The sequence below is a fragment of the Ictidomys tridecemlineatus genome, chromosome 3, assembly GCF_052094955.1.
Source record: "Ictidomys tridecemlineatus isolate mIctTri1 chromosome 3, mIctTri1.hap1, whole genome shotgun sequence".
In the NCBI taxonomy this organism is placed as follows: domain Eukaryota; kingdom Metazoa; phylum Chordata; class Mammalia; order Rodentia; family Sciuridae; genus Ictidomys; species Ictidomys tridecemlineatus.
This window is the reverse complement of record NC_135479.1, coordinates 180,272,527-180,281,591: the sequence shown is the minus strand read 5'-3', so window position 1 is coordinate 180,281,591 and position 9,065 is coordinate 180,272,527. Positions and strand designations below refer to the sequence as shown.

Below are 9,065 nucleotides of genomic sequence, written 5' to 3'. Positions count from 1 at the left end.
CCCCACCTGACAATTACCATCTAGTTATCCCATTCAAACTAGGATAGATGAAGTTATAACTCTCATGATCTAATCATTTTGCTTTGAATATTCTTGCATTAGCACAGAACATTTGCAGGAGGAACACCTCATATTCAAGCCACAACAATATATGTACCAAATTTTCTTTATCCATTCATCAGTTAATGACCCTAAGGTTGTTTCCAATCCTTGGTTATTGTAATGAGTGCTGCAATGAGCACAGGAGTGTGGATATCACTTTAACATGCTGTCTTTATTTTTCATAATAGCTATAGCTAACCAAGAGTGTACAACCATTCCCTTTTCTCCACATCTTCATTAGCACTTGTTAGCTTTAGTCCATTTATTTATTTATTTATTCATTCATTCATTCATTTTTTTAGTACTAGGGATTGACCTAGGTGCATTTAAGCACTGAGACACATCCTTAGCCCTTTTTATTTATTTGTTTTTGTTTGTTTGTTTATTTTACTTTTGAGACAAGGTTTTGCTCAGTTGCTTAGGGCCTTGTTAATTTCCTGAGGCCGAGTTTGCAATCCTCCTGCCTTAGCCTCTTCAGCTGCTGGGATTTTAGACATGCCCCATTGCACCTGGCTTTAACACTTTTAAAAGCTATCTTTAATGGAGCAAAGTGATATTTAATTGTGGTTTTGATTAAAATGCAAGTAGGTCATAAAACTGTTTTGTCACTTTGAATATATATATATATTCAAATACCATTTCCCATACCTTTTTCAGACACACCTCTTCTTCTACAGCTAAATGTACTTTTAAATAATTGTATTTAAGACCACTTAAATAATTAAGAAGATGTATTTAAAGCTAAATACAACAGTGATATTAAAGCATGCGTTTTAAATTTTCTTAAGAAAGCAACACTGATGAGTATGTATTTTCAATTTAGAAATCTTGCTGTTTGAGAATGTTTTGTTTGCACAGAAGAGCATAACAGCTTTGAAGTCAAAATTGATGACTGCTTTGGTAAAATATCTTTATAAGACTGACTGCTATTGCAGTGAAGGTAAAGAGTTACTCTGTAAGGAGTACATGGCATCAGATTGGGTGTTCACTAGCCTTTCTGATGCCTAACAAGATGGTGTTTTGTTGCATTGGGTTTGAAACTAAACAATATGGTCTTGCTGGAGAAAAAACATTTTTATTTTCTTCTTGAAATATTTTATATAATTCCATATTTATTAGTAACTAGCTTTTCAAATGTTTGCAACAATTATATATGTAGAATGATCCTCTATTTTTCTTCAAATTAACTGGCAGTTGCTTAGGAACTCTAGATTAAAAATGTATTAAAAGGCCAGAGGTGTGTCTCAGTGGTAAAACGTAATTTTGTTTAGCTTGTGGAAAACTCTGGGCTCAAACTCCAGTATCAAAAAAAAAAAAAAAAAAAAATGGTGGGGGAAATAAAATAATATAAAATAAAATAATAAGTACATAATATAAATGAGGAATATGATTTTGAAAACAATCTCTCTACAACATAATTTTATAAATAATGATCATATTTTAGATATCTGCCAATAAAGATATGATTTATTGGATATCAATTTCTATAAATAATTATTAACTTATACTTATCTTTGCATTATATAAAAACCTACTGACCCAATATCTACCTCAACTAGGTGTGCACCTAGCCTAATACCTATAAATAAAATTATATGTTTAAGCATGAAATGAAAAATATCAAATTAATGATTTTATTCTTATTTTGACCTTGACTTACTCATAATTAAAAATTTTTCAAACTATATTTCTTGGGAAACAACTGCATAATTTATAATAATTCATCTGTATTTGAACTTTTGGGGTTCTCATAAGCACCATAAAGCTTTCCTAGAAAAGTTAGAGTAGATTATTTCTTATTAAAATGAGCATTTTATCCACACTTTTATAAAAATTGCATTTTTGTTTCATGGTATCACACATGATGTAAAAGTATTAAAATTCCAATTACATAGAATAGTCATTTTTCTAATTAAATTATAGAAATTAATAAAAATGTAAAGTGACCTTTCTGGAGAAAATACACAATGAATCTACAATGTGTGTAGTTATTCTTTTTTACGTAAGTCAAAGCCGCATGTTTATGTTTCTTTTATAATGAGTTACTTCCCTTTGCATAATGTGTGATGTTTACTTGTCTAGATTCCTTAAAAATTCAATTCTCAATATGTACATATACAGTTTTTATTTACAGACACTAATCTAGGCTCACACTTATTTGAGGTAGATATTGTCAGTAGATTTTTATATTTTAGAAAATTCTAATATAATTCAGTAATTATGCAAGGAAATTATTGCCATATATTTTAGCTACAGATTAAGATAAAGATCAAGTATGTTTTTCTTATCTACCAGACTTTGTTGAAAGAGAGTGAAGAAGGAGGTGGGAGGTGTATAATAAGCTTCTTTTCATAGGACAGACAGAAGTGCATTAACTTGTTAATAATGCCCTTAAGTATGATAATCATTTAAAGTATTATACACTGCAGAACTTTTATGTTTCGATGCGTTTTATTTTAGAAATATACATCTTTTTCTTGTAATTTATTTTTAAATTACTTATACCTGCTCTGGCTTAGAAGCCCCCCTCCCTCAAAAAGGCAGAGTGTTCTGGCTTTGGCAGTACATATACTAAAATTGGAATGATACAGAGAAGATTAGCATAGCCACTGAGCAAGGATGACATGCAAATTTGTGAAGAGTTCTATATTGAAAAAGAAGAAGAAGAAGGCAGACTGTAGTTCCATTAGAAGAGTCTGAATATGCAGCCAGTAGTCACTCTGTTTAACTCTAGGCTTCCAAATCTTATCAAATGTAGTTTTTGATTTTTTTTTAAGTAGGCAATTCATTTCTAAAGCTAAGGCTAAAGTAACATATGCATCATAAACATTTTTATTCAAGTTGTGTGCCTGACTTGAGAGATTGTGACTTTAGGGCAACAGCTTTACCCAGCTCATTCTAATCTTGAAGTTTCACGTTTGAAACACTATGTAATTGAGAAGGTAATGTATAAATACCATATAATACATACCTTGAATTTCCACTTCTGTTTATTCACAGCTCTGCTGAATGACATAGATCTGTAATTCCATGTCAATAAGAGGATAACCATTGGTTATGCCACTAGATGGCAGAGAAAGATCAGAGAATCCTCATTATATACTCAAAATATATACATAGTACACTTTAAAGTCTTACTTAATTGCATATATATAATAATAGTTTCACTATCCTTTTAACCAATAAGAAAATGTGCTTTATAAAGAATTTGTTAAACATATAATTTCAAATAGAGGATCTTATATTTTCTTTATGATATATAGATATATCACATATAAAACATTTCTGATACATTCAAACAGTGTGTGTTGGTTTGTGTGTGTGTGTGTGTGTGTGTGTGTGTGTGTGCATGCTAGCAAGTCTTGTTTTCTGTGTATTACAACATTTGAGGAAAAAAACATATAAAGCAACATTATGACATCTCACATACATTCACAATTCTGTTTCTCTTTAAGTCTTACATTTATATAAACTCTAACAAGATACAATTCAATATAACTATTACTATGTTCGCAAACTTTAATACTGTCCTTTAACACATAATTCTATAAAAAATGCATTAATATCATTATGTATTATAATAAAGTTGACTACTGATAACCAAATTTTCTTGATTGATATTTACATTGTTTTTTAGAAAATTACTAATCAATCAAAGATTCCAAATAGTGACTGATTTTTGAAGGAGTTTTTGATTTCCACATTTAATGAACTGGTTAAAGAATAGAATATTTCTTCCCATCATTCTTAATCTTAACCAAGGAGTGGTAAATTTTGGTTTACACAAAAATTTAATGAAAGCATCAGACTGAACTAGTACTCTTCAATCCAGTTTTGCCTTTGAAACTGATATGCTCTTCATTCCTTAAAAAGTCAACTCCTACATGCCAACCAATAGGTGAAAAGAATCTGTGACCTAAAATCCTTATGAAGGAGTGGAGAAAGATTTTATAAGTAAGTCAATTATTTTTTAAAAGTTGCCAGTTTTTCAAAAAGTTCAGATGAAATATTGCTATGATTTAATTTTAGAGGTTCATAGCTTTTCTTGTTTACTTTTTTGAATTTTTATATAAAAAATTTTTATTTTTTGAATTTTACATTCCATTTTTTTCTGATTGATCTCATCCTTTCCTAATTTCTCCCTTCAACTTTATCACCAATTACTTCTCCTCCTTCATTTCCTCTCCATCAATCTAGATTAGATATAAACAAATCACAAAGTTATGATTTTAGCAGTAGGTGATATAGGAGTGGGGATTAGAAGTTGCTCTGTTTTTCTGAACTGCTTGGGAAATAGGAAAAATCAGGCTTATGTACTTAGTGTGGATTTAGCATGACTAAAGCAGACTAGATCTAAGGAAAACTCTCAGTAGCTGAGTTGCCAAAGCAGAGATTTATAATTTGTTGTTAAAATTTCTAAAACAGGTTATCATGTGCTAAGCTATCCATAATCCCATGCAAAGTAAATAAATAAGAGTTAACTGTTTAAATTCTTGATTCTGTGCTCACTTGGTAGGAAATTTGTTTTTAAACTTATGATTACAAAACATTGAATACTGTTTTCAATTATAAAAACACAGTATGTTGGCAACAGTGATGTAGTAAGAGTTTCTACCATCCCTGCTTTCCCCTTGCCATTGTTAAACCAGTGTTAAAAAGAAAGCATTTATCTTCCTTAATGAGAGTACAAGAACGTTGTGGGCTGAGGCAATATCTGAGATATTTTAAATTTCTAGATTTGTACCATATAGGCTTTTAATAAATATTTTGGATTTATTGATTACCTTATCCAAAAGCTTGACAATAAAAGTTTTCCTTAACTATGTCACCTATAGGCTAAAATGATTTGCAATTATGTTGCAGGAATCTTTTTTGTTATTATTTAGGAACCAGGTTAAAGAAGCAATTAGGATTCTTAAATCATGAAAAGTGGAAAACCTTACATTTTAGTGGGGGGCATATGTTTCTTAATAGACAGTGATATGCAATCTATTTTTCCTAATATTTTGCCTTTGCTCCTTTAATGTATTTAGCCTGCTCCTCTAATTGTCCTGGGAAAATTAATCCTTACCACATATCAAATTTGCCAACAGCTGGAAACACTCTCCTAATTCCTTCATCTCAAAGGGAGTACTTTCAGTGAGGAGAAACCATATTATAATCTAGTTAATCTTTTCCTAAAAGATCTATCCAGGGTGTTACTTTCATGAGAAAAATAACTACCACCTTCTATGGATACTGTTTTAATTTTTTCTAGACAAAATAAATTTTGAGAGACTTGAAAGTAGAAAGGAAAATTCAACAACTGAAGTCCCTCATTTACACAATTATCCTATTATACACTGAATATGTGCTGCTTTGTTTTATTAGGATTGATATTAGCTGGAAGTTAACTACAAACTTGCCATTTGAAAAAGATTTTCTATTTGAAAAACGTCTTAATCTCCTTTGCAATGAGAGCATCATCCATCAAATTGAAAAAATGGATTCTTAGCATCCAACATAAGTTTGACCTCAAGAATTTTCTTTACTATTCTTCACATATGTGCTTATCATGAGTATGAAACTATATGCAAGATTTTCCTGTGCCAATGATTAAGAGAAATAAAACATTTCCCTTTCTATTTTATATCATTTTATTAGGATGTTTTCTTACACTTCAAACCATTGCCAGAAAAAAATTACTGATGGTAAGCCAGTATGTTGTCAATAGCATTCATAATTGATTGTCCCTCACTTGGGTCCTCACTTGATTCCCATGCTATATACAGAAAATATGGTAAATACTGCCCCTCAAATTTTTGTCTTTATTTTTTCTATTTCATTTCATACATTCATAATATCTTCTATCTCTTGACTTTCAAGGAGATTTCTAATCCCAATGAATGCCAAGCCATTTGTGTTACTTCCCATATAAAATCTTCTACTTATTTAAACAATAACAGCATCATTATGGCTTAAATATCTAATTTTAGTTGGTGAAATCTAGGAGTGACTTGACTCTCATAGAATATGAACAATGTACACATGACTCTACTAGATGCTGCAGGAAACATTAAGGAACTATAGGGTAAGGTCCTTCGCCACACAGAGCTTAAAGTTCAATATGATTATCTTAGGAGAGGAAAGTCATTTCTCTTATTTTGTTGTCTGTCCTGCCAAGTCTTCCTCAGCTGTTAAGAGACTGTATGGTTTCTGTCCAAAATGTTTTGCTCCACAATCAGCATGATTTTTTTTTGTTTTCAGTCTGAAGAGGACTCTACATGACCCTGTAAGAATAGCTCCAGGACATAGAGATCAACAGTTTCTTGCTATTTGTGCCCTTCAGAGAAGAAATGGAAAGGGTCACCAACCTCATAGTGAGCATCTATTAAACACGAAGTCAATTTGTCTGGTTGTTAACAGTTTACGATATTTGCTGTTATATGAGCTGGCTAAAAAGTCTTGTCTTCTAGAAAGGCTCCAGTCCTTGTTGCCATTCATTTGATATCTGCCATATGGTGAAAGGAGAAGCCTGAAATTTAAAATATCAATGGTTAGGACATTTCTTCTGTCTTTTCCATCAAGCGCAGTGCTGAATTTGGGGAAGGACAATCTTTTGTTGAAAGGAATTTTTCCCATGCAGACTGTCATCCCTATCCTTCAGGCAATAGTGACAGTAGCTCCTTTCCCCCAGTGATTGTTACCAACAAAACATCCCGTCTCTTCCTAAAGCCTCTTGGGGATATTAGAGGCACTATAAGCCTCTAATAGTAATGAACTTAATTCATTACTTAATTCAGGATAGTAATGAACTGAATTCTGATTTCTGGAAATCTTAACTCATTACCGTTTTCCTTCTTATCTATACTTCCTTTCTACTAAATCTACTCCTTCCTTGCAAAATTGTATTTGGAAATTAACCTACCACATTCCCTTACTTCTGATAGTAACTTTCCCTTCCTAAGTCTCATCTTAGAGGGAAAGGAGAGAGATTGAGAATCCCTGCTGCTCTTCTGTCTTCTAGCATTAATTCACATGCACTACCCTAGTTCTATCCTCAACTGCCTCTTGAGATGAATTGTGGGCCCTGGTAACAGATGGGTACACAGATAGCCTGTCATTCTGTACTTAAGCTTGAGTTAACCAAGGATGGAAAATCTTTCCAAATATGTCTGAGAGTATTAAAAATGTGGCTCTTTCATGCTTGAATAACTGAAAAGTAGCCAAAATACTTCTATCTTTAAAAAAATAAGACTGAGAACAGCATGATAAATTTGACTCAAAAATTAATTTATTCAAATGGTTATGGAGCATTTGAAATCAGGAAATTTAAATAACAAATGCCTCCTGAGTGTTTGCAGTATCATTGTAAGAAAAGAAAAAACTTCAAGAAAACACATGAGAAAATAAATGATATCCTATTAATTATAACAGTTGTCCAGATGAAGGTGCAAAGAGAAAAGAAACATTTTTTCCATATTTGCACTTATCCCTTTGCACCTTCATCAGACTCTTATTCATTTAAAACAGTATTTTGTCATTTGTGTAAATGTCCTTTTAAATTGCATTCTTCGCCTAATGTTCCTGTTTTATTTATTAGGTGATATAAATGAAAATATTGTAAGTTACTCTGGTGAGTTTTTTTTAATACTCTATTTTCTTATTTTGGAGGAAGATCGGACATTTGATATTTGTTCTCTTGGTAGACATTTTCATACTAGGATACCATGCTACAGGAAATGTGATTCTGGCTGTGTCAACAATTCAAAATTTTAAAAGATTCCATAATCAGTATAGTATAATTTCAAAGAAAAATCTTATATCTCTATCTGACACTCCATACAAATCCAAATAAGTATTTATATTTCCCTTCATTGAGGGAAATATTTTGTATCTTGCAAGTTGCTGTTTATCAATTCCTTCATATGTTAATATAAGCTGAAACAATATTATAGTGAATTAAATAAAAAATTTAAAATTATCACTTTAATATTGCAAATAGTGGCAAGTAAATGGATCTTGCTGAATAAATAAGTAGATTTTCAAACTTCAGATCCTAAGACATTCGTACAAGACCTAGTGGAATCTTGAGAAAAACTCACCTGCTAAAGTTGTGTTGCTTTTCACTTCTTACTTTGTTCTTTTTAAAACAAAACAAAACAAAAAAAGACCATCAAGTTGATAATGCAAGCATATGCTTGGAGTTCTGGATATATATCTTGGTAAATTGTTTAAATTTGTACTGAAATGATTTTTAACATCACAGAATGAACAGGCAATCTAGACACAAAGACTCAATGTGTTTATGCCTCAGGCTCAACGTGATGACTGAACAGTGTGTAAAGACTCAGGAGCCTTACAAATGTTGTCACCTTCACCTAATAAACTCCATCCCCTTGTCCTCCAAGAAAAACGTGGAGGCCCTCATTGTTAACTCATTAATATTTTAATGGCTAAAACAGTCGAGTAATAAAATTTTAGTGTTTAGTTTAGAAAAAAGAATAGAGATATTTCCATGTCTTCTTTTCACATGAGATATTTAAGAATTTGATGAAAAACAGTTCAGCATGCACCTCCTTATTCTGTTCTGTTTTATTTTATTTTAGTACGTGAGTGCTATTATTTATAAAGGAATCAAATATTTCAGACAACAGTGACTGGTACAGATCATAAGGAGGTACCACTTACAACAATATCCAAAAAACTATAATAAAAAGTTAATCAATTTCTCTTACTATTTAAAGTATATTAGCATCACATTATTTTATGTTAAGTATATTCAGATGTGAAATTATAAATTGATTTTATTTTAATTTAGCTTTCCCATTTTTATTTCTAAATTGGTAAGATTGACATTTAGGCTTTTTCCCCTGCAACTAAGGATCTCAACTCTGATGACAAAGAATGTACCATAAACATTATGATCATGGTGCCTAAACTGTACATTCTTTGGGGCTTTAACTACTGTTGAATAATCCCAC

General features: G+C 31.3%; 1 non-coding gene across 1 annotated transcript; it reads left to right on the top strand.

The window, feature by feature from the left end:
- The first annotated feature begins 2,649 nt into the window (after positions 1-2,649).
- On the top strand, positions 2,650-2,756 carry LOC120890483 (U6 spliceosomal RNA). Its single transcript, XR_005734696.2, has one exon. It is a non-coding gene; the product is annotated as a U6 spliceosomal RNA (small nuclear RNA).
- Positions 2,757-9,065: the final 6,309 nt, after the last annotated feature.